Source organism: Rana temporaria, chromosome 10 (genome assembly GCF_905171775.1).
Source record: "Rana temporaria chromosome 10, aRanTem1.1, whole genome shotgun sequence".
Classification (NCBI taxonomy): Eukaryota; Metazoa; Chordata; class Amphibia; order Anura; family Ranidae; genus Rana; species Rana temporaria.
The window spans coordinates 80,340,621-80,366,241 of NC_053498.1; the positions used below are offsets into that span (position 1 = coordinate 80,340,621).

General features: G+C 43.7%; 1 long non-coding RNA gene across 1 annotated transcript; it reads left to right on the forward strand.

Moving 5' to 3' along the window:
- The first annotated feature begins 3,930 nt into the window (after positions 1-3,930).
- LOC120915230 lies at positions 3,931-21,294 on the forward strand. The gene is made up of 3 exons (XR_005743856.1): positions 3,931-4,100; positions 11,358-11,437; positions 20,898-21,294. It is a non-coding gene; the product is annotated as an uncharacterized LOC120915230 (long non-coding RNA).
- Positions 21,295-25,621: the final 4,327 nt, after the last annotated feature.

The following is a 25,621-nucleotide window of genomic DNA, read 5'->3' on the forward strand; positions in this document are numbered from 1 at the left end:
AGGCGTTCGTGAATACGGATTCACGTTCACGCCGAAACCAATGACGTCCTAGCGACGTTATTTAGAGCATGCGCACTGGGAAAAATCGCAGCTGGCGCATGCGCAGTACGATCGGCGCGGGGACGTGCCTGATTTAAATAATACACTCCCCCTAGCCGCGGAATTTGAATTCCGCTGGGGGATTTACGATCCGCCGGCGCAACTTTAGAGGCAAGTGCTTTCTGAATACAGCACTTGCCTCAAAAACTTGCGCTGGCGGATTGTAAATAAGATAGATTACGCGGCTCTAAAGATCAAAATAACCAGTGATAGTAGTAGATCATATTAAATTAAACAAATAATTATATAGCTATATAAATAAATAACAAAGCCAACAATATAAAAATGTGTACAATCTCCAGAAGTACCATCCAAACTGGTGGATTTATGCAAAGTGAAGATGCAAATGTCTGTATATAAATAAATAAATAAAATAAAGTGCTTGTGCTCAGAGGTCTTCAAACTTCACTGTGAGAGAAAGTTTCCACCTTTACCAGCTTTAAAGTCACCCAAAGTATGCTCAAAGGATGGCACCTTACCAGATGGTGTTGACCTGTTTAACCTCCCTAGCGGTATGATTATTTCAGATTTTAGGTCCTGAAAGCAGTACCATTATTTGCAAGGAAATTTGGCATTTTATACTGTAGGCCTGTAATTTTTAGGAATAACTCACTTAAATCTGACCAAACAGGAGTCTAGTAGGCATCCCTGGTATGACATTTAAAAAAATATATATATAATATAATAAATAATTATAAATAATTATAACAAATAATAATATAATTATAATAAAAATTATTCAATAATGTAATCAACTCAAAATCACTGAAATTTAGCAGAATTGCAGAATTGTCGCTGTCATTACTTTTATTTTTTTATGACGAATTTCCCCACAAATCGCTATTGCACAATTCTGCAAGTGATTATAATTTATTATCGCTGTTTTCTAGCTGCTCTAAAATCATTTTTGACATAAAGGGACACTTTTGGTTGCTATGGACAATCTCCAGTTTCCAGGCAGAAAGAACAGTTTTTATTATATAAAAGAACATGTAGGGCACTGGGCAGACCACTAGGGACAAGGGGGGGGGGTGTATTTTTTACATACAGTACTGTAATCTTAAGAAGTAATGTGTTTGTTTACCTTTTTGAATTTGGCGCCATTCTCCGCCCCCGTGCGTCGTAATGTCGCAGGAAACGGAGATCGGTCGGCACACAGAGGCACTGTGTGAATCGAGCGAGCACCCGCTCGTTCACACAGCGCGGTGGCATCGCTGGATCCAGGGACAAGGTAAGTAAACACTGCCTGTGGATTCAGCGAGGCGAGCCCGAGTCTGACTCGGGGTTACCGATCGCAGCACAGAAATGTAACCCCGAGTCAGACTCGGGAATAATGCCAGGGGGGTTAATTAAAAAGAGGTCAATAGTAGCTTTGTGTCACAATGGACTATACTTGCAGCTTGGTTTGTTTAGTTCAGCCTGACTTCAACATCATGTAGCGGGACAAAGGAAAGAAAAGACCGCCATAGTATAATTCCGTTTATTTTAAAAGGTTTAAAAGAACACAGTGCCAAGTGGCTCCTTACTTTTGTTGGTGCCCGTAACCCGGCACTGAGGCTGTATATCCATTGTCAATTACATCATCAAGCGATCATCTGCCGACCTGCTGAAAGAAAAAGACATGTCCGATTCCAACTTAGTGGAAGTGTCCAAATTAAACGGCTTCCAGTCCTGGAGACTGGCCGGTATCTGCAGTATTGCCCAATTGTATAATCAAAATGTACTTAAATAATTTCAGGACTTGCAGACTGAATTTAACCTTCCCAGACACTAATTCTATAGATACCTTCAGCTCCGGCATGCCCTGCAGGCTCAGAGTCAGATTTCTGTTCTCCTACTCTCTAGTCATCCCTTGATAAAAGAGGTTTTTTTTGGTCGGGAGAAAAGGGGCCTAATATCCCATATCTATTCCAGCCTTTTATCAACCGTACAGGACTCAGCGACTTTACCAAGTAGAAGAGGTTGGACGGAAGACTTAGGGGTCATCACTGGCGAAACGTGGGACACATGCTTACAAGCAGGTCCTCTCACTTCGGTTTCACAATCACACAGATTATCTCACATGTTTATGTTACATAGGGCCTACCGCACGCCTATACAATTGTTTTGTTGGGGAAGAAGATATTCTTCTCTGTGCCCTAAACATTGCGGGGAGGTAGGGTCGATCATCCACCTGATGTGGCGCTGTCCTAAGTTGCACCGATTCTGGGGTAGTGTTACTGAGGTTATTTCCTCGGTTTACCAAGTTAGGGTCCCTTTGGACCCCCTAATATGCATATTGGGTGCAGTTGATAAAGAACTATACCCTCACGCAATTAATATTGCAGTGATCAGACTCTTGTATTTAGCACAAAAGTTAGTGGCTAGATTTTGGTTATCCCCGCATGTCCCAACCAAGAAACAATGGATTGAACAGGTCAACCTTATCCTTATACGGGAGCACCTTACATATCAGCATAGAAATGCAGCCCGGAAATTTTATTCCATATGGCAGCCGTGGTTGGAGACCCCTGGGTTGGCACCCCCGCGACTGATTTTGACTTGGTTGCTGCAGGTAAAAAAGGCATTTTTATTCAGGGAGGAGATCTGTCTCTGTTTGGAGTACATATCACATAGGTGTTGCAATCTAGGCACACGTTTTCGATTTCTGGTGGAAAGTGGTTCAGATTACGTGGGCAGACTGTGGGGCATAGTGTCTAAGTTGTGGCCCATTGGCCTCATGTTTGGTCGTGTTGGGGGGTGAAGTCGCTTTTGCCTGCCCAGCGCTGCCTACCTTATCTTTTTAGCAAAATGTGTCATGATGATACTCTTGGTGCCACTGTTGTATCCCACATGATGTACATGTTTTATTGATGTGTTAAATGTGGTTTTCTTAACTGTGGTTTGTAACCTTTATTTTATTTTGTTGGCACAATAGAAAAAAAAAATTCTGATGTAAAAAATATATTGGAGATTAGCTTTGCTGCCAGGAAAGACCAATGGCACTGTACCCAATTCCCTTGGTAGGCAGCTTCTAAACCAGTTCCACTGGCATCTATTGTAATTGTTATCCAAGATTTTGCAGGAGAGAGTGGCAACAAAGCATGTTCCCCTTCTCGATCCACAAACAGGGACCCTGTTTTATGAAAGGATCAAAATACTTTTGATCTGGGTCTTTCACCTGCCACTGACTGAGAATTTTTTATAGTTGTAAGAGAAACTGTACTTTTGGAGCATCAATCCTCACCCCCAGGTAAACGAGATTTTGAGTGGGCAGGAGATTACTTTTTTAGATATTGCTTACCCAGCAAATGTTTTTTTTACCATTCTACTAGCCAACTGGGCAAGCTATTGCAAGCTATTGCAAGCTATTGCTGTCTTGAGCCAAAAGATATCATCAAGATGATGGTATATATGTATAAATTAAATATTCTGCGCTTACCCAAAATAGTGACGTGATAAATAATTAAGTGAAAATGTTTAAAAAAAAATACAAAATTTAAAGTCCAAAGAAATCAGTTAACATAAATTTAAATATGGTGAGTGTCCACGTATAATTTCAGTACAACGCATGGACATCCAATATATTCAGCGGTAAGCTCCTTTACATCCCAATGGAGAAATCTTAAAACAGTTGGCCTCTAGATGGACCCCAGATTATAGGGATCAGATACGTTTGATTTCAGCTCCAATGTTAAACTCTCCTCCCGCTGATACAATTGATCCACCAGAGAACAAGGAATGATTTTCAAGCAATTCCAAAGCTTCCAATCAATCTGTTATATTGCTCTCCAGCCTTCCTCTGCTGCTGCATGTTCCCCCAACAAGGTCCTTCCTGAGCCTGATTGCTGAATGATTATCACCTGAACAAAGTCAGGGTTGGCTTTATAAAAGCTACAGTGCCTGCACTCCTTTACTGGTATGGTATATACATAAAAAAGTATTTTTCTCAAAGGTAGGCCACCAGGGCCAGTAGAAATTTTCTGAACACTATGGGTGATATGGTGAGGCCAAAGAGGCAGGTAAGTTGGAAATTGAGCTGGGCAACTGAGAAGCATGTAAATATTTGAAAGTCTAGGGTGTATCGAAATGTGAGCCCCAGAAGATATGGCTGCTAAATGATTAGGCCATTTTTTGCGATTCAGCACTGGGTCGCTTTAACCACTTGCCGACCGATGCGCGCCGATATACGTTGGCACAATGGTAGCGTTGGGCAAATGGACGTACCTGTACGGCCCCTTTAAGAAGCCTTGGGGGAGGCGCATACGCGTGCGCACCCACGACGATCTCCGTGACTTCTCCGGGACTGGGCGTTCCTAGGGACGCCCAGTCCCGCAGAAGACATACCCGGAAGCGGCGGTGAAAATAAGGTATGTACGGGAAAAAAAGGACATTAGGACAACTCGGCTGAATGTAATGTTAAAAATAAATTTTTTGGGTGAACCTCCACTTTAACAACCACTTCAAGTCGAGTTGTAATAGAGCTGCAGTTTTTAATTTTGTTATTTTGTAAGATAGGCAAGTGAAACTCTTTTTAGTGTTGGAAGGCTATACACAATTTTATTCTTTTTCTTCCTTTGTTTATTTTTACTATTGGTATTTCCGGTGTTCTATCGAATAGAACACCCTTTGGATAATGCCTCCAACGATCTGCACATGCGCAGGACGCAACAACACTCCAGCTGATATGTTGATCAGCTTGCGTGATGTCAACACTGCACATGCGCAGATCATCGGAGGCATTATCCGACGATCTGCAAAGGAAGAATGTAATCGTCAGATTCTGCCTGCCTCTCTGCTCATGTAGGAGAATTGGCCGATCACATGACAGGCGGATTTCAGTGTGTTGCACAATTACATTCTCCCTTTGCAGATCGTCAAGTAATGCCTCCAACGATGTTCGCATGCGCTGTGTTGAAGTCACGCCAGCTGATCAATATATCAGCTGGAGTGATGTTGTGTACTGCGCATACGCACATTGTCAGAGGCATTATCTGATGGGATGCACTTTTTTATGAACACTGGCCCTCAAACACTTGGCTTTCTGATCTCAGCTTCTGTAGCTGCAAAGTTGCATGCAGCTGTTTTGGCCTCCTCCTGTCCAATAACAGACCACTTTTTATTATGTGAACTGATTTACAAAATGGAAAGTCTTCTGTGAATGAACAGCAGAGGGGAGGAGTGAACTGTGCTGTTGTGTGTGAGAAGAGATGTCAGTCATGCAACTCTGTACCCCAATTAAATCTTTATAAAAAAAAATTACAGATAGAACTTTCTTTAGAGCTTTCTTTGAGTGGTATTTAATCACCACTGGGTTTTTCTGTTTACTGTTTAAATTTTGTTTGGGTACAACCTTGTGCAATTGTCAGCTAAAGCGACGCAGTGCTGTATCGCAAAAAATGGCCTGGTCAGGAAGGGGATAAATTCTTCCGGGACTGAAGAGGTTAAGGAGTACTTTGTTACTTTGTGGGTACAAGGAGTGCTACATATGTGCGCAATACTGTCAGTTGGAGTAGACTATATTTTTTTATTTTTCTCTGAGCCAAGCCACAGCTCCCTGTGTCCATTTAGACACAGAACCGTGGCCCTGCCCCACCCCCTTTGTCTCCTCATTGGCTGACTGACTTTAATTGATCTTGATTCTTCATTGCAAAAACACTTCAAATCTGTCTGTCAGATTGCGAGGAGCCCTCTTCAGATCACCCCACAGATTTTTAATCGGATTGAGGTCTGGGCTCTGGCTTGGCGATTCCAAAAATCTTCTTCTGGTGAAGCCATTCCTTTGTTGTATTGGATGTATGCTTTAGGTTGTTGTCATGCTGAAAGATGAAGTTCATCTTCATGTTTAGCTTTCTAGCAGAAGCCTGAAGGTTTTGTGCCAATATTGACTGGTATTTGGAACTGTTCATAATTCCCTCTACCTTGACCAAGGCCCCTGTTCCACCTGAAGAAAAACAGCCCCAAAGCATGAAACTGCCACCACCATGCTTCACTGTAGGTATGGTGTTCTTTTGGTGATGTGCAGTTTTGTTTTTGCGCCAAACATATCTTTTGGAATTATGGCCAAGAAGTTCAACCTTGGTTTCATATGACCATAACACATTTTTCCACATGCTTTTGGAAGACTTTAAATGTGTTTTTGCAAAATTTAGCCAGGCTTGGATGTTTTTCTTGGTAAGAAAGGGCTTCTGTCTTGCCACAACCCCATAGCCCAGACATATGAAGAATACGGTAGAATGTTGTCACATATACCACACAGCCAGTACTTGCCAGATATTCTTGCAGCTCCTTTAATGTTGCTGGAGGCCTCTTGGCAGTCTGCCTGGCCAGTTTTCTTCTTGTGTTTTCATAAATTTTGGAGGGGCGTCCAGTTCTTGGTAATGCCACTGTTGTGCCATATTTTCTCCACTTGATGATAACTGTCTTCACTGTGTTCCATGGTATATCTAATGCCTTGGAAATTCTTTCTTACCCTTCTCCTTACTGACACCTTTTAACAATGAGATCCCTTTGATAATTTAGAAGCTCTTGGCTTTTGCTGTAGAATGTGACTAAGAAAATGTCAGGAAAGACCTACTAGAACAGGTGATCTTTATTTGGGGTTAATCAGAGGCATTTTAAATGATGGAACGTGCGTACTGACTCCTATTTAACACGAGTTTGAATGTGATTGCTTTATTCGGAACACAGCTAGACCCCCAGTTATAAGAGGGTGTGCACACTTATGCAATCACATTATTATTTTTATTTTTTTACCTCCCCCTAAAAGATTTCAGTTTGTTTTTCAATTGAGTTGTACAGTTTATAGTTCACATTAACGGTGGGATAAAATACTGAAATGATTTATCTTTGTCTCATTGTTTTACATCACAGAAACCTGACATTTTAACAGGGGTGTGTAGACTTCACTGTTTATGGTGGGTGTGTATCTACTGTATTCCTCCAACATATAAAAAGATGACTGCCCTTTAGACAGGCTGGACAACCTAGTAACTCGCAGTTCCCCTGGATTCAGGACACACCATTTTAATACATGCTGCATGAAAGTCTCAGCTGTTTATATATTACTTTTCAGAGCGCCCTCTGTCTTTATATATGTTTGAGTGCTCTTTTTTACTTGCTGTGTCTACTTCTATGTAATTAGCTCTACTTCTCAAACTTCTGACAATCCTGCATTCACTATGTCTGTCCATATTATGGGGACACATATCACAGATTACACACTGTTTTAGGGCCGTCCCTGCATTTGCAATCCTTGCGAGTGCCTTTTTGGCCGCAGCGTCACTACTCCTCATTCCCTCATCCTACGTGAAATTTGTCTTGGGCCAAAGACACTATTCTAGCTACCACTTCGATGTAACATCCTTTGGGGTACAGGGAATGTGATGAGGCACTGTGGAAGAAGAACTAAAAGACCATGGGGTAGATTCACGTAGAATGGCGTATGTTTGTGCGGGCGTAACGTATCCTATTTACGTTACGCCTCCGCAACTTTTACAGGCAAGTGCCGTATTCTCAAAAGAAAGTTGCGGCGGCGTAGCGTAAATAGGCCAGCGTAAGCCTGCCTAATTAAAATTGTGAAGAGGTGGGCGTGTGTTATGTAAATTAACCCTGACCCGACGCGATTGACGTTTTTCACGAACGGCGCATGCGCCGTCCGTGGAATTTCCCAGTGTGCATTGCTCCAAAGTACGCCGCAAGGACGTCATTGGTTTTGACGTGAACGTAAATGACGTCCAGCCCCATTCACGGACGACTTACGCAAACAACGTAAATTTTTCACATTTCGTCGCGGGAACGACAGCCATACTTAACATTGGTATGCCGCATATACGCCTCATATAGCAGGGGTAACTTTACGCCGGGAAAAGCCTAACGTAAACGGCGTAACTGTACTGCGTCGGCCAGGCGTACGTTCATTCGCGTATCTAGCTGATTTACATATTCTAGGCGTAAATCAGCATACACGCCCCTAGCGGCCAGCGTAAATATGCAGTTAAGATCCGACGGCGTAAGAGACTTACGCCGGTCGGATCTAATAGAAATCTATGCGTAACTGATTCTATGAATCAGGCGCATAGATACTACCGGCCAGACTCAGAGATACGACGGGGTATCTGGAGATACAGCGTCGTATCTCCTTTGTGAATCTACCGCCATGTTGTGAATATTGTAAACTGTAGCCACACTCTGTGAGTATGTCTAACCTTGCCTTTTAATTACATCATGCTATGCTACACCTATCACCTGTTACTCTGTATATTAATATTTGTTCATATTAATGTATAGTGACATGTTACTATTACTTTATACCCTTAGAAAATACAGTCTGCTTTGATCATCCCTTGAAGAAGTAATATATTATATTCTGAAACATGTTAGGATCGTCAATGTAATTGTCTGTGGTTTGGCCTACTACCACAAGACGAACTGTGTGTATAAGACACCAGTTCTGTATAGACATGTGCACTGCCGAAATTTTTTTTGTCTTTTTTTTTCGTTATGATCGCAATTCATAAATTCAAAGATTCGGAAATTTGAAAATTCAAAAATAAGAAAGAAAATCCAAAAATAACTAACTAATAATAACTATTAAATTATAAGTATTGCCATTTCCTTTCAAATTTGGCTGTTAGTGAGCGTAACGAATATGAATTTGTCCAAAGTTATGAATTATCCGAAATAACTAATGGCGCATCTAAACTAATGGAACTGAACTAAATAATAATAATAATACGTTTTTATTATTATTATTATTATTATTAATTTGTTACATTCCATTTGTTTAGATATGGCATTCATTATTTTGGATAATTCGTAACTTTGGATAATTTCATATTCGTTGGAACAAAACGAATTGCACATGTCTACTATATTGTATTATTTATGGCTATCAAATTTGTTTTTAATGCTGTTTTTGTGATGTTTATACTATCATTTTTTAGATTACATTACAACTTGTTGTACTTTTATTATACTTTTCTACTCTCTTGTCTGGTTTGAACACTGCACCCCTCCGTTTTTATCTCTCTCTATTTAGGATGTAGCAATGAGTTTCCAGCCCCCTTTTCCCCCCCAGCTAGCTCTTCTCATTACATTCTGCATTAAGATAAAAAAAAAACTTCTGCCCTTACAACCACTTTAAGGACGAAGTAAACCCTTAGTAAAAAAAATTAAAAAAACCCTGCAAGACAAAGGCATAATGAGCTAGTATGCATAGCATACTAGCTCATTATGTATTACTTACCTCAGATCGAAGCCCCCGCAGCAGTCCACGTCTCCCCCTCCGGCCGCCGACATGTCGTCCCAGAGTGACTTCCGGGTATCGCGGCTCCGACGATGTGATTTGCCAGAGCCGCAATCACGTCACTCCCGCACGTGTGCGCGGGAGCCGCCGGTAACGGCACGAGGACTGAAGCAACAGCACATAGGTGCCATTGCTTCAGTTTGCCCCAGTGTGCATGTGCCGATGTCATCGGCACATGCAGGCAGTGGCGTCTCCAGCTTTCATGGCGTCTCCAGCTCCAGCTTTACAAAAGTAGGGGGGCCAACTATAAAATGCAATTATATATATATATATATATATATATATCCTGGGGCCCTTTACTACGATCCCACTATGGGCCCTTTCATATGTTCTGCAGTGAGCTCCCTTCCTACTATACTGGGGCCCCCAGGGTGGCAGAAAACAAGAGATATATGTCACCAGCACACCAAGAAAATATAAGGGTCCAAAGCAGTGGGAGAACTATCATTGTTGCAAAGGTTGTCTTGCCACCGGGCCCTGGTGTTCTGCCACAGTGGGTATCCCCAGCTGTCCTGTCCCTGCTATTTACAGCGCTGGTCTGGCATCTGTCTCCTTGACAGCGGCGGCAGTCTATTAGGACCTAGTGCTGGTGACATGCAGGGGAAGGCTGGCACTATTGGTTATAGAGAGCTGAGCCCCCAGCTGGTCACCTAGCAGCAGTAATGCTGTATAACCTTCTCTGTTGACATGCTGATCGGGATGTGATCCAGGTGATGCTCCCAGTCAGATCTAATAAACACAGTATTTATTAGCATCAAGAGTACAACCACATAAATATAATCAACCGTATGATCAGCAGCCATGTGGGCTCTATGCCTGTAAAGTGTGGGCTTTGATCAATAAAATCTCTGATATTTATGACTAGGATTTGACTAAGAGCATCACCTGGATTGCATCCCGATCAGCATACCAGAGAAGGGTCCACTGCTGCTAAGCAACCTGCAGGGAGCTCAACTGTCTACAACCAATAGAGATGGGCTCGGGTGTGTTTGAAATCCCACATGCTCGATCCCGCCAGGAAGCCGACACTCCACAGTGTTAATCAATGTATGGGCTGCCTAAGAGCTAAGACCAGCCATAGACAGTTTAAATCTCAGCTGGTTCAGCAGAAACTGGCTGAGATTTGAACCATTAATGAGCAGATTCTCTTATAATTATCACTAGTGGTTGCTATAGCCACTGGTGATAATCACTGTTTGTCGGGAGAATATAATTGCTGGGCAGGAGGGATATTCCCCTGTCACCACTGTCTGTTGATGGGGGAATCATGCAAGTTTCTTCCCTGCAATCTGTGGATGCAGGAAAGAAATTTGCACAGTATATTATCTGCCTGACTGAAAGTGAAAGTAAATTGTGAATGTTTTGAAAGAACAGGAGAGGGGGAGGGAGACAGATGGGGGGGAGAGAGAAGGGATGGAGATAATGTAGTTCAGTGATTACAGTGTACTGCAGTCTGCAGTGCACACACTTAAACACGGTCCAGGCTAGAATATCTGGTTGTGTGAGCGCTCGCATTATGCAGTGATGGCGAGCAGAGGGAGGGGGAGGAATCCCCCGCAGAGCTGACTGGGGACGCTCTCCCTCTCGGGGAGCAAAATACAAAAATTGCAAAAAAAAAAAAAAAATTTTTTTTTTTGGGGGGGCACATGGTGGGGCACATGGTGGGGCACAGCATGATGTTGGGGGTCAGGGCCCCCTCTGCCCCCCCCCTAGGGACCCCTTAGGAGATATCCTGGGTAGCTACAGGTAAGCCTTATTATAGGCTTACCTGTAGCATAAAGTTGTAAAAAAGGGTTTACAACCACTTTATTTGTTTCCCTGATGTTGCCAGGAAAAAGAAACATAGGAGATAGATTATGGATGGTATCACATGAAATGTTTCTTTAGATCATCTTTATATCATCTGTCATCCACCAAAGCTGTCATTCGTGTGTAAGCAGTCGTTGGAATCGGACGTGTCTTTTTCTTTCAGCAGGTCGGCAGATGATCGCTTGATGATGTAATTGACAATGGATGTACAGCCTCAGTGCCGGGTTACGGGCACCAACAAAAGTAAGAAGCCACTTGGCACTGTGTTCTTTTAAACCTTTTAAAATAAATGGAATTATACTATGGCGGTCTTTTCTTTCCTTTGTCCCGCTACATGATGTTGAAGTCAGGCTGAACTAAACAAACCAAGCTGCATTGTGACACAAAGCTACTATTGACCTCTTTTTAATTAAACAGGTCAATACCATCTGGTAAGGTGCCATCCTTTGAGCATACTTTGGGTGACTTTAAAGCTGGTGAAGGTGGAAACTTTCTCTCACAGTGAAGTTTGAAGACATCTGAGCACAAGCACTTTATTTTATTTATTTATTTATATACGGACTTTTGCATCTTCACTTTGCATAAATCCACCAGTTTGGGTGGTACTTCTGGAGATTGTACACATTTTTATATTGTTGGCTTTATTTATTTATTTATATAGCGATATAATTATTTGTTTAGTTTAATATGATCTACTACTATCACTAGTTATTTTGAGCGCCCCCTTCACTCACTATTCACCAATGGATGTACATCAATGAACGTTTTTTTTTTCTTTTTTTTTCTTTTAATAAACAACTTGTCAAAAACCATGTAAGATTTTACACAGCCCTCTGCAACCACAACATGAGGACAAGGTGTTTTGGCAAGCGGGGTTCCCCCTGGCAAGTTATCCCTACCATGTTGAGGGCATATGGCATGGTGCATTTCAGGAGGGGGGCCTGCCCTTCAAAGGGTCTGGTATGGACTCTTCGACCCTTGCAATCCAAATTACATTTTGAGGGACTCCACATGATTTCGACATGTATACCAGACCTTGATTAAGGATTAGGGTCTAGTTTGCATTTTAGGGAGAACCCCATGCCATTTTTTTTTTTGCATGAGGTCCCCCATTAATATCTATACCAGACCCTTTATAAGTGGGCATACAGGTAATTTTATTATCCTTTTATAGTTTCATGTTGCTGTCCTCATCAGTACAGTCCTTAAAGCATTCCTGGTAAACTCATTGCCAAGTTCCTGATACCTGGTTTCATCTCCTAGTTCCTCTTGCTCTCAGTTCAAGACTAGGCCTTTCTACCTTCATTTGCCTGATCTCTCAGAACCTATTTAGTCTTAAAGTGATTGTAAAGTCTCATTTTGTTTTTTTCTATAAAGATAACAAACATGTTATACTTAACTCCTCTGTGCAGTGGATTTGCACAGAGCAGCCCATATTCTCTTCTTGGCAAATCCCTCTTCTGTGCTCCTGGCCCCTCCCCCTCATGTCGAGTGCCCCCACAGCAAGCAGCTTGCTATGGGGGCACCTGAGCCACAGCTGCCTGTGTCAATTCAGAGATGGAGCCATGGCCCGGCCTGGCCCTCCCTCTCCTGATTGGCTAGCTGACTTTGATTGACAGCATCGAGTGTTAATGGCGCCGCTGCTGTGTCTCAGCCAGTCAGGAGGGAGAGTCTTGGACAATCGAGCCACTCTCGCACATCACTGGACAGAGATGGGGCTCAGGTAAGTATTGGGGGGCTGCTGCACACAGAAGTTGTTTTTTCTTAATGCATAGAATGCATTAAGATAAAAAAAATTTGCCTTTACAACCCCTTTTACTTCTAAACTGTGGGACTCTTTGGATTCAACCACATGCTTATGCTGATCTGGATAGTACTTTGCCTGTTCTGAACTTTACTTTGTTCCTGACTATGCTGCTACTCCACACACCTCAACTTGACTATGCCACATTCCCTATATCACCTTTGCTGGGAAACATATTCTTTATTAGACTCAAAAAGGTGGCACTTATTAACAGGCTTATACTTACCAGCACTGTGCAATGGATTTGCACAGAGCGACCCTGAACCTCCTCTTCTCGGTTCCTCTCAGACGCTCCTGGCTTCTCCTTTCTTGGTGTGTACCTGTAGCAGCCTCCTGAGCAGCTTCCTGAGCTGCGTTGCCTGCGTCCATTAACATGATAAGACAGTGTGGCTTGGCTCCAAACCCGCTCCCTCGTCACAGAAATTGACTAACAGCAGTGAGAGTCAGTGGCTCCCCCTGACTCAGCAAAGCCTGTGGACCCAGGAAGTGGGAGGAGAGAGCTACTAAAGACAGGCACAGCACTGGATAGAGTGAGGACTCCGGTAAGTATGAGGAAGGAGTGAGGGGGCATACTTCTACCTAAATGCATTAAGCTAAACAATGCTTAGGCTTTGGAACCACTTTAAATGTGTGGGGACACAAAATCTGCCAAAGGTGAATCATAGCAGTAGTCAACTGATCATAACAGAGACCCAACCCTTATTTATTGAAGGGTATAAGAAGGGCATACAAACATTCTTGAACTTTCTTTTTCTCAAGTATGAGTATGAAACTATTTTGCTTAGTATTTACAAGATAATTCACTACCCACTACATATTCCTACGTACTCCCGGAAAAATTTCAGTTTCTTAAATCGCATCTCTTATGTTGCATTTATGATATATTTGGATATTGGCAGTTCAACACACTCTATCCCAGAACATAGCTATAATTTTATTTTATGTTGCGACACTTCTCTAAAATCCATTTGCAGGAGCAAAGACTTTGTAGGATCCATGCAAAGCTCAAACTAATTTTCAGGAGCTTACAATCAACTGATTAAAAAGTATGATGTAACATGAAAAGCAAGAATTTACATTATATACTGTATATTTATGATAATAATTGCAAAACAACTTAATAATGTTAATCAGTGAAGCAAAGTCCCCCTTTTGGAAAAGGGAAAAGTACTCAAGCTTATTATGGTAACACTCATATGGAAGTTAATTCAGAATAACAGCAGTCAAAGCTTGGTACTTAGTGCACTTGACTTCAACAGCTCTCTGGGCCTTGAGCCACCCACCTTGATCTATCAACTCCAGACAAAGCCTTTTTTGAGTTTGCTCCCACACATCATCCCTTGGAAATACCTTAAAGTGTTACCTAAACCCAGTAAAATGAAAGTAGTGCCCACAGCTTAAAAATCATATTTTTTACATTAAAATACTGCCACTATATACCTTTTTGGATGATCTGTATATCACGGGTACATTGCTAAAGGTTCAGGAAGGAGGAGATTTCCACTTCAGCCTGTATACACGCCCACATGTGTGATGTCAATATCATGTGACCTGGCTAGCTCTGATCAAGTAAATGTGCTCTCCAGCATAAAAGACACAGCTGAGCATGTGCAAGTCAGCTACTCTGCCTGTGTTAAACTGGCCTTTCCCATATAGACAGTGCAGGGAGGGAAGAATCTGTGCATACAGGATAAAACATCCTTTTTATACAATGCAGAGGATTAACCTCTTAAGTTCCACAGTGCGTATAACAAGCATGCTATGCTACATATACAGGCTTATTTTACGGTTGTGGGTTTAGCATCACTTTAACCCCCTTACCAACCAGTCGCCGCAGTTGTACTGTGGCAGGTAGACTCCCCTGGGCGAACCGACGTAGCTGTATGTCGGTTTGCCTTTTGATCACTAGGGGTCGCATGTCCGCCGGGGACCCGTGATTGCTCCACACAGAGATAGAACGGAGATGTGTCAATGTAAACAGACAGATCTCTGTGCTGTCAGGGGTGAGGAGAGCAATCTGTTGTTCATACTAAATACTAAATACTAAAACAACGATCCGTCTCCTCACCCACGCAGTCCCATCCCCCCACAGTTAGAATCATTACCTAGAGAACACGGTTAACCCCTAGTGTTAACCCCTTCCCTGCCAGTGACAGTTATACAGTAATCAGTGCATTTTATAGCACTGATTGCTGTATAAATGACAATGGTCCCAAAAATGTGTCAAAAGTGTCTGATCTGTCCACCATAATGTTCCAGTCTGGATAAAAATCGCTGATCACTGCCATTACTAGTAAAAAAAAATATAATAATAAAAATGCCATAAATCTTTCCCCTATTTTGCAGATGCTATATATATTGCGCAAACCAATTAATATACGCTTATTGCGATTTTTGTTACCAAAAATATGTAGAATACATATCGGCCTAAACTAAGGAAAAAATTTGCTTTTTAAAAAAAAAAAAAATGGAGATATGTTATGTAGCAAAAAGTACAAAATATTGTGGGGTTTTTTTTTCAAAATTGACACTCTATTTTTGATTATATATCAGACAGGAGGCTCATATCTTGTGCATTAATCTTCCTTTATTAATGCTCACAGCAGAATACATTTCTAATAACTTTAATGTAAAAAACTTTTTTAAAACAGAGTACCCCCTCAGTAGTCCATACAATCCTCTAACCACGCCCCTATAGTGACCCCATAAAAGGGGCTGTCTGTGAGTGTTCCTCCTCTTTCTTTCTGCTCACAGATCAGATAAGTACTAATTTATAGTGTGTTTCTTGTTTTATAGGATTACTAGAGAGTTTCTCTCCTGTTTTTTCCTATGTTTATGACTTGCATATATATATATATATGTGTTTTCCCTTATTATTATTATATAATCTCTTTTGATATTGATATAGATTATACACATTTCTCAGTCTTTCCTGTGTTCCAGGATTTTTTGCTGTGCCTGTATCTTTAACTGTTCTGCTTAACATTCGCTGCTAAGGGAATCTATCTGTACAGCGCGGCACCCAGTCAGCAGGGTGTCGGGAGCGCTTCTCCTCCCGACATCCTGCACAGCTGACTACCTGGCACAGCGCCATTAGTGTCCTCTTCTCCCTCACGACACTCGCGCGCTCTTAGGGGGCGGCCCCGCCCTCGTGCGCCGTTCAACCAATCAGCGCGCACCGGACGAAATCTCGCGAGACTTCGTTCCCGGGCCGCTGCGGTTCTGAGGCTCCCCTCTTCTCTGTAGCCACTCGGAGCCTACGGAGGAGAGGATAGGACAGGAGCCTGCTTGCATTTAGCTAAGTATCTTCCCTGAAAAATAGATATTCCCAGCGCTGACTAGCCTCAGTCATCTTAATACCCTAGCGCTGACTAGCATCAGTGACCTTCATTGAAATACCCATAATTAACAGAGAATCAAAAATATACATACTTACCAGTCTGAGCAAATCTAATATAACATTCATTACTGGTGTACTGCCTTAAGGGTCACTCGTCAAGATGTCTGATACCAATCCACTGAACCCCAGTGGGGAAATACAATCCACAGGCACCTCACACACCCTGAGTGCCTCCCAACTCCAGGACATCATACAAATGTCTATTCAGGCTGCCCTAGCCGCCACTACCCCATCCCCCTGGGCATTACAACCCACGGATGTGACACCGATCCCGCTTCAGTGCGGTGAACCGCCCACTAAGAAGGGAAAATCCTTACAAAAAAAGGAAGCACACCCTTGCGGTCCATGACTCCCCGGCAGGGGAAGTAACTAATATGCTACAGGTAGCACCCACCACGGTCTACCAACCCCAGCATCACTTAGACACATCTCGACCCCTGAACCTCAGGGAGACCCAGAAAAAGGGACCTAATGCCACCAGAAGAGCAAAACCTGACTCTTACGTGGATTCCTCTGAGGAGGACTCTGCCGACTCCTTAGAGGGATCGGACGGATCTGACTCCGATTCGGATATTCAAGATGCTGGGGCTACGGCTCTTAATACAGCAGCCACTCCTGCCACGCAGGACGAAGTCCTTCTGGACGCCCTCGGCGAACCCTTCTTCCACCCAGACGCCATAACACACCCGCGTTCTGGAGAGTGGACTCCTTTACCGCACGTTTCACAATACGTGGAACTATGGGCAAGGAAGTCCTTAGACAAGGGTAGCCGCAATAAATTGAGAGCCGAATGTCCCAGACCCTCCATTCCCAAAAAAGTGGTAGCCACCCCGGAAGTTGATCCGGTTTTAACAAAATACCTGTTAAAAACAGGAACATTTCAAAAGAAGGGCATTGAACGGTCCTTCCGAGCCATACAGGACCGCGTCCTGGACCTGATGGGCCCGTTAACCAAAATACTCAACCTCTCAGAGCAGGCTGCGGCTTCTGAACAACCAGTTGACCTTCCACAGCTTAGAGGTTGGGCACAGAGAGCCCTGTGCCTGGCTGGCACCGCAAACACAGCATGCTCAGTAGAAAGACGCAGGTCGATCCTGATGCGCTTAGACCCCCAGTTATCCCACCTGGCGGAGTCTGAGCCTGGCCCGGCAGCCGAAGGCATGCTCTTTGGTGACATGGTCATCAAAGATATTAATAAATTTGTTGGACTGTTCTCCAGTCTGGATAAGGCTCAGAATTCCCTAAGAAAAACGGGAACCAACAAGGTTTTTAACAGGGCCGGCAGAAATAGAGGCCGTTCTGCCGGCCGCTCTACCTTCTTCAGGCCACAGGGCAGATCCCCTGCCCAATATCAGTACCAGGCTCCGTCCTATGCCACCCCTATGGCACAACCCGCACCGTTCTTTCCTCCTCGAGGCAGACCCTGGCGCGGACGTGGTGGACGCGGCTATCCACGATCCCGACCTCCTACCGGTGAGCATACCTTACACCACACTCGATTACACTCCCGTGGGGGGACGTTTGAAGTATTTTTCCCAACATTGGTCTGCGATTACGGCAGACGCATGGATCCTACACTCCGTCACGGGGTTTGTCATAGAACTGCAATTCCCACCGATCCTCAATATGATTCCCCCACCCATTCGGTTTGCAAAGCAAAAAGAATGCCTCATAGACAAAGAGATTCAGGATCTGGTCACGAAACAGGCAATTATAGAAGTAGATCCCTCTTCCCCAGGTTTCATAAGCAACCTGTTTCTAGTAAGCAAGAAAGGGGGAGGCTTCCGCCCTGTGATGAACCTGGGGGGCTTGAACCAATATGTCGAATACCGGCATTTCAAGATGGAAGGCATCCACTTCCTCCGAGACCTTCTCCACCCCAGCGATTGGCTGGTGAAAGTGGACCTAAAAGATGCATATCTTACGGTTCCCATACATCCCGACTCACAACATTTACTTCGCTTCCCGTGGAAAGGCAGAATGTGGCAGTTCACTTGCCTCCCGTTCGGCCTGTCGTCTGCCCCATGGTGTTTTACCAAACTTATGAAACCAGTGGTGGCAGCTCTGAGGAGCAGGGGAGTTCGTCTGATTATCTATCTCGACGACATCCTCATCATGGCCTATTCCAGAAATCAGGCCCTCCTACACATGTCTTGGACAATTTCCCTACTCCAAGAACTGGGCTTCGTAATCAACTACGAAAAATCCAGTCTAACCCCAGCCCAACAAGTAGAGTTCCTGGGCTTTACGGTAGACACCGTCCAGTCAACCCTCAGTCTACCCAAAACAAAACTTGCGCTCATCCGCAAAGAGATTCGGGCAGCACTGAACAGAGGTTTTCTATCCCTCCGCACCCTAGCACGGTTGGTGGGCCTGCTCGCGGCCTCCATCCAGGCCATCTTCCCGGCCCCATTACATTACAGAGCCCTTCAACGGCTCAAAATTATGCACCTGAGACAAGGCCTCAGGTATTCAGACGAGATTCCCTTATGTCAAGAGACTACCGAGGAACTGAGATGGTGGCTTCATCATGCCGTGGAATGGAACGGCAAGACCATCTTCAACCCCTCCCCGGACGTCGTGATAGAATCAGACGCCAGTCGCAGGGGCTGGGGTGCCCGGTGCGGGACGTCCTCCACAGGAGGGACGTGGTCCGCTATGGAAACCTCCCTGCATATCAATGCACTGGAACTTTTGGCAGCTCTGTTCGCCGTCAAGAGTTTTATGCCTCACACGTCCACATGCTGTATTCTATTTCGCATGGACAATGTGGCAGCGGTGCAATATGTCAATCGACTGGGAGGCACCAAATCCAAGACGCTGGCATACATCGCGAGAGACTTCTGGCACTTTTGCCTATCTCACGACATCACCCCTATAGCGGAATACATCCCGGGGGTATCCAATTCGGTAGCCGACTGGAATTCTCGATATCTCCGGGATTCCAGCGATTGGAAATTGGATCGATCAATTTTTCTTCACTTGCAACAACTTTGGGGTCCGCTATCTTTCGATCTCTTTGCCTCACGCCTCAATCATCAGCTACCTCGTTTCTTCAGCTGGAGGCCAGATCCGGAGGCACATGCGGTGGACGCTCTCCACCAACCTTGGCCAGAGGGGACGCACTACGCGTTCCCCCCCTTTCAAATAATCCCCAGACTTCTCCTACGGATAACCAACCTGGGAGCGACAGTGGTCTTAGTTACTCCATGGTGGCCGACCCAACCATGGTTTCCTCTGCTTCTGGGAATGACTATAGACTGTCCCAGACTGATTCCCTTCTCCCCTCACCTCCTCACCAATCCGACCGGGGATCCTCATCCCATGGTTCTGGAGAACAACCTGCCACTTCTAGCGTGGCTAGTCTCGGGATCCCGACCACAGATAGAGGCCTTTCAGTCTCAGCTCGGAATCTCCTCTCCCTGGCCTGGGCCCCCGGGACTAGATCGGCATATCGATCAGCCTGGGGACTCTGGGTTCGTTGGTGTGATCAACGACAGGTTGATCCCATACAGGCCCCTGTTTCGCTAGTAGCTAATTACCTGGCAGAGTCTTTCGAATCCGGCAAGGCATACAGTTCTATTAATATCTATCGCTCAGCTATTTCAGCCTATCATTGCCCCGTGGATTCTTTACCGGTTGGCAGACATCCTTTGGTATGCCGGCTGTTACGAGGCATAAAATTTCAACGTCCCCCTAGGCCTAGATACCAAGTGACCTGGGATGTTTCCAAGGTACTTGATATGTTCGCCAGTTGGGGGGACAATTCGGACCTATCCTTGAGACTTTTATCTATGAAATTGACGGTCCTTCTTTGTCTAATTTCCGTTAAGAGGGTGTCAGATGTTAGAGCTCTTGACATCTCCAGAAGGCAATTTTCGCCACACGGTGTTGAATTTTCCATTGTGCGCAGGACCAAGACTGGTATTCACTCAGTCTTCTATCCTTCTTTTCCTACTCATCCCCTCCTCTGTGTCGTTCGGTGTCTTCAGACATACGAATCCCTCACGGCTAATTTACGCCCTGCAGGTTCTTCTCAACTCCTTATATCCTATGTCAACCCCCACCTTCCTGTCTCGTCTGCCTCCTTGGCACGATGGGTGAGAACCGCCATGGAAATGGCGGGGATCGACGTCACCCTGTTCGGAGCTCACTCCACCAGGGGCGCCATGGCTACTAAAGTAGTCACTTCAGGAGGCTCTCTCTCTGATCTCTTGAGAGCGGCGGATTGGTCTTCCGAGACCACGTTCCGTCAATTCTATTTCAGACCTCAGGACCATATCTCCCTATCGGTCCTCCCTTAGATTTATGACTTGTGTTTTAATCATATCTGTATATGTATATTTGAGCTTTGAACTTGCACAAGATATGAGCCTCCTGTCTGATATATAATTTGAGATTTTCCTAGCTTGTGACGGAAAATATTGATTATATGATGACAGGAGGCGAGTATCTTCCCTCCCGACCCTCCCTGTTACGATTGTTTTCACTTTTCGCAGGTTACTGAAGGCCGATCTGGAACTTACAGACGGGTAATCCGGTTGGGAGAATGATTGAACTCTGCCTTCTCGTTGGAATGCAGCTCGCTTGAAAATCCTCGTTTTGGATTCATTGTTCCTGAAACCCCTGTTGGGTCATGGTTGGTGGTGCACTTCCCGTTGGAAGCCATTCAGAGGTCGACCGGCCGGTCTTCGCTCCAAGGACACGCTCCGATCCTTCTTTCTGGTACCATTTTTATATGAAGATTATCGCATCAAGAAAGAGGAGGAACACTCACAGACAGCCCCTTTTATAGGGCGTGGTTAGAGGATTGTATGGACTACTGAGGGGGTACTCTGTTTTAAAAAAGTTTTTTTACATTAAAGTTATTAGAAATGTATTCTGCTGTGAGCATTAATAAAGGAAGATTAATGCACAAGATGATCGCCTCCTGTCATCATATAATCAATATTTTCCGTCACAAGCTAGGAAAATCTCAAATTATAGCGCAAAAAATATAAACCCAAGAGATGATCAAATATCACAAAAAGATCAATTTTGTTTGGGTACAATGTTGCACGACCGCGCAATTGTCAGTTAAAGGAACACAGTGGCGTATTGTAAAAAATGTCCTGGTATTTGAGCAACCAAATCTTTCAGGGCTGAAGTGGTTAAGGATAAGTAATATTAGAGTTTCTAGTTCAATATGCATGCCGCCTTTTCTAAAGCACTGACTCCAAAGCCATTTTTTCACCTTATTAGAAGCAATCAGAAAAGAAAATTAATCAACACACTCCAGGCTGCAACATGTTTGTTTTTTTTTAATTTAAACGGCAGTTTGTGTAACCTCTGACATGTTTTGTGCTGAAAACAACATTTTTGAAACCTCACTGAACATCACTTTTCATCAGGAACATAATCAAAGTTGACCCCTCTGCTATTTAAATCCCGAATGACTCACTAGAGTGCAAAGAGTTAGACCAGTACCTGGAGATTTTGCAGTGGGGCCTGTGTCAAACCATCTACCTTGAGTGGTATACATACCTTCATATGGAACATTACCGTTGTGGTTGGCAGGTAACTGTGAATATCATTTGTTGTGTTCGTGGAAACCTAAGACTGGGGCAAGTATTTTGGGACCTAATAATGATAGTGCAATTCACAATGTGTCACCCCAGTTTGGTCCATGCTTGCCTGCTATAGCCAGGTGCTCGTCCAGCTTGTTTGGTGACAGCCAATCAACATTAAATTCAGATGACTGCACACCAGCTATATCCAAACTACTTATTAATTCATACATAAAAGCAATACACATGGGATGAATGAAGAACTGTGTGTGAAACGTGTCAGTATTCTCTATTTATCTCTTGTGTATGTCTTTTATGATTGAATAAAGAAGAGTTTTAAGTACAGCTGGTGTGCAGTATCTAATATTCTTGTATAGTCACAGGCACTGCTTGAAGATATTTATCAAGCATATGTATCTAGTCAGCCAGGGCAAGAAGAAATATTGGGACAGGGGTTTGACCATAAGTAGCTACTTTAGTTTTTACAGTAACTAATACCAACACTGAGAGGAAACCAGTAGTTAGGAAATATGTAAGTTGCAATGTTTCCCTTTCGTCTGCCATGCAGATTTAATGACTTCGATACTTATGAGCTATTGGCATAGAACAATTATGGATTCAAACCGGGCTTCCTTACTTTGCTATGATTTTAGTTAGTCCATGTATGTTCATAGGCATGCGCACAGGGTGTCCCGGGTGTGCCTGGGCACACCCTAATCCGGGGCTCAACAATCCATCGATCATGATCTACCCATCAATCACGGTCAGGTGAAGGGTAGACTGTGAAGTTTCCTTGCAGAAAAAAAAGAATATTGTAAAAATAATAATAATAAAAACTACTGACAGTATCCACTGCCCTACTGACATTGTCCATTGTGCTACTGACACGTGCACTGCTCTACTGACTGACACCAACCTCTGCCCTACTGACACATCCACTGCTCTACTGGCACCATCCACTACCCTACTGACATCGCCCACTGTGCTACTGACATGTCCACTGCTCTTCTGACACCATCCAATGTTCTACTGACACCAACCTCTGCCCTACTGACACATCCACTGCTCTACTGGCATCGCCCCCAATATGCTACTGACATGTCCACTGATCTTCTAATACCATCCAATGTTCTACTGACACCAACCTCTGCTCTATTGACACATCCACTACTCTACTGGCACCATTCAATGCCCTACTGACACTATATACAGTATATATATTTTTTTATATATATATATATATATATATATATATATATATATATATATATATATACACATACAGTCCCTGACAAAAGTCTTGTCGCTTGTGTACAAATTGACCTGAAGTGCCGCTAAAAAATATTTCTAATCAAGATTTTGTTACAAGAAATGGGTAATTTTAATCCCAACAGCTTTTGTAATAATGTTTCAGTGCAAAACGAAACTGACAAAAAGTATTCTAATATTCACAGCTTGGTAAAGTCAATTTTTGCCAAGACATAAGTGTTGTTGCCTTGTTATATGAGCTTCACCTGTGACTAATAATGGATCAATTAGGTCTCAGGTGTGTATACAAAGAACACCAGTACACTAGACCTTCTCAACTGCAACTAGACCTCTGCAAACATGCCTAAGATTCACCCGGAGACTAAAGTGTTGATTATCAAGAGTCTGAAGACCAGATCCACTGCTGATGTGGAAGACGCCTTCAATGTGTCTCAGCGTCAAGTTCAGAGGATAAAAAGATTTGAAGTGACTGGAGACGTTTTGGACCAGGTCAGGCTGACCCCGCAAGACAACTGCTCGAGAGGACGGTTTGTTAGCTCGAAAATCCAAGGCCAGCTCATTTTCCACTGCAGCAGAGCTCCACGAGACCTGGTCACCTGAAGTCCCTCTGTCAACCAGAACAGTTTGTCGGATTCTGTCTCGAAATGGCCTCCATGGTCTAATCAGTACCCATAAGCCAGCACTAAACAAAAGACGATTGAAAAAACGTGTGGCATTTGCCAAGGGCCACAGCCTGCTAAAAGGATGGACTATGGAAAAGTGACAGAAGGTGGATTTTTCAGATGAATCTTCTGTTGAATTACACCACAGTGGCCGCAAATATTGCAGGAGACCTACTGGAACCCACATGCCGAGATTTACCCAGAAAACAGTGAAGTTTGGTGGAGGCAAAATCATGGTCTGGGGGTGTGCAAGGTATCTGCAGGGTGGAAGGCAACATCAATAGTCTAAAATACCAAGAAATCTTAGCTACCTCTTATATTCCCAACCATAAATAAGGCCAAATTTTGAAGCAGAACGGTGCTCCATCGCATACTTCTATCTCCACATCAAAGTTCCTTAAGGCGAAGACGATCAAGATGCTCCAGGATTGGCCAGCCCAGTCACCAGACATAAACATCATTGAGCATATGTGGTGTAAGATGAAAGAGGAAGCATGGAAGACGAAACCAAAGAATATTGATGAACTCTAGGAGGCATGCAAGACTGTTTTCTTTGCTATTCCTGATGACTTCATCAATAAATTGTATGAATCCTTGCCAAACCACATGGATGCTGTCCTTCAAGCTCATGGAAGTCATACAAGATATTAAATTGGGATCTCACAGCACCACTACTTAATTTGCTGACATATTTTTGGATTTTCAGTAAAGTTGTTCAATTTCTGTATAGGCGACAACTTTTGTCTTGCCAAAATTTGACCTGTCTTGATTAAATGATAAATCTTTTTTCAGTGAAACTAATTTATTTCAGTGCATTAAACATCATTTGGGAGGGCTTTAGCTTTTCATATGAGCTATTTCTAACACCAATTAATTAATTAAAAGTCAGGTTAATAGCAAGAGTTTCTACAAAATAGAGAAGCGACAAGACTTTTGTCAGGGTCTGTGTGTGTGTATATATATATATATATATATATATATATATATATATATATATATATATATATACACATATACACATACATATACACACACACACACACACACACACACACACACACAGTGTGTTTGAGCTTTTGGGGTGCTGCACACACCTATGTGTATGTTCTACATCAGTTAAAAATTAGTACAATCGGTGCAACAATTCATATTTAGGAGAGGAGATTTGCATGTCAATTTTAAATATGAATGTTATAGTTAAAGTGGAGTTCCACCCAAAATTGGAACTTCCACTTATCCCACTCCTCACCCCCTTACATGCCACATTTGGCATGTAATTTTTTTTGGGGGGAGTGGGGGCTTCAGGAGGAGTGGGACTTCCTGTCCCACCTCCTCCTTCCGCCGAGAGGCTGGTTAGGCGATTAAGCTTAATCGCCTACAGCAACCCCTCCCTCTAGGCGATCGCCTAGGACACGTCACAGGTCCTAGGCGATCTCCTGTCCAATCAGACGGCACAGCGCCGGGCCGCGTGCGCATGCGCAGTGCCACTCGCACATGCGCAGTGGGTGCCCGGCCGTGAAGCCGAAAGCTGTCACGGCCGGGTGCACACAGTTGAAATGAAGACTGGAAGGGGGGAGAGGAGCGGAGCCCCGGCCGGCGCGTCGCTGGAACGCTGGAGCAGTTAAGTGTATGTTTATTAAAAGCCAGCAGCTACGCTTTTTGTAGCTGCTGACTTTTAATAAACATAAAAATTGGCTGGAACACCCCTTTAAAGTAATATGTTGTAAAATAATCAGCAACATTATG